The sequence below is a fragment of the Echinops telfairi genome, unplaced genomic scaffold, assembly GCF_000313985.2.
Source record: "Echinops telfairi isolate 266 unplaced genomic scaffold, ASM31398v2 ScPeMD7_14;HRSCAF=57, whole genome shotgun sequence".
Classification (NCBI taxonomy): domain Eukaryota; kingdom Metazoa; phylum Chordata; class Mammalia; order Afrosoricida; family Tenrecidae; genus Echinops; species Echinops telfairi.
The window spans coordinates 5,527,711-5,529,300 of NW_022103911.1; the positions used below are offsets into that span (position 1 = coordinate 5,527,711).

Here is a 1,590-nt window from a genome sequence, read left to right on the forward strand (position 1 = left end):
GAGATCGTCTCACTTTGGAGATACCAGTCCCTAGAAAAGGACATGATCCTTGGCAACGTAGAGGGACAGTGAAAGAAAGAAGTTCCTTAAGGAGATGGGTCGAAAATGGCTACAGCCATGGGCTCAAACATGACAACACATGTAAGGTTAACACAGAACTAGCGGTGTTTTCTTATATGCACGTGAAATTGACTTGAGTTGAGACTGACCTGAGGGCACCAAAACCAACCACCACCACCTTACATGAGGGTAAGTAAAAGTTATTATTGCTACAAAATCATAGAAGCTTTTATTGAACAAAAGTATAAAGACATGAAGCCATTGTTTCTCTGCATATTCTCAATCCAGCTCTACATGCAAATGAAGGCAGTGTTTTCTTCTGTCTCACTCTTATAAGAATTCTGCACTCTTCATTTATACAGCCCCTGAACAGTGATCATTTAAAAAAAAATATTATATCACTCAGATGTCAGTGTTTTAATGATAAAAGTAAAAAATAGAGAATAAAACTTGGTGTCACCTAGTTGTCTCAAATATAGGGACAGCAAGTAATAAGTAGGTAAGTAGGAATGACAATATGACAAAAGTAGAATTTATATATTTGTCCAAATTTAAGTAAGCCATTTCTCCAAGGTGTTTGGCAAAACGAATGCTTGATCTTAGCAATAGTTATATATCAGTTCTGCATTTAGCATATGCTGACACTTTTTTCTATGTACAAACTTAAGTATGTGCCTGTTGATCTGTAAATAGGTTTCTGCTATGTTTGGCATCCAAAAATATGTACATTTCAAGTAAGTCCATGTGTGACAGTTCTGTGCCCCTCTCCAGAAGCCTTGGAAATGCATTTAGCTCATGTTTTGAAACTTGGAATTTGAATTATAAATTACATAGAAGCAATCTTGAGAGTATGAAAAATATACCCAAATGTTTGTCTGACATTTAACATTAGGGGGAAAACAAAAATCAACAACAAAAATCCCAAAATGATCATCAGTTCAGTTGAGGTAACCTTGGTAAGTCAGGGCCCCACACTTACACCCAGTTCTGATCCTCTTTTTGGATGGGCTGTAGTCGATAGAATCGGAAGATGTATCTCCCGAAACTTTCATCTGATAATCAAAAGTAAGCTCTTCTCCAGCTTTTATGGTTCTGGTGGAAAATAATGCAATTTGAGGAAGTCGAGTATCAAGGTTATCAATAAAAACATTGAGCACTTGAAGATTTGGGTCTCAACTGTGACCCACAAAATGAGATATATTTCCATAGCAAGCTGCATCCACTGTAAATTCATCAGATTCATAGTCTAAATCAAAGAGATATGCATTCCTTGTTGTCATATAACTGGCCCCGTCTTTCAGCTTCTTCGCTTGTGATTACCTCTCCAATGAAGTCCATGACAAAACTCATTCTTTTAATCTTCACCAGTGTTTTTACACCCCAGCCACAGCCATTGCTAGTTCAAAAGATGCGAAGGGAATGCTGGGTGCCTTTCTCTACAACCCTATTTGGACAGTCCGGCCCACACTGACACCTTGACTTGCATTCATAGGTGAGGGTGCCAGGGGAGATTTTTTTTCTTTTTTTTTT

The 1,590-nt window shown here is 37.8% G+C and overlaps 1 pseudogene; it reads right to left on the minus strand.

The window, feature by feature from the left end:
* Positions 1-998: 998 nt before the first annotated feature.
* LOC101661026 overlaps positions 999-1,590 on the minus strand; it is a 3,048-nt pseudogene continuing 2,456 nt past the window's right edge.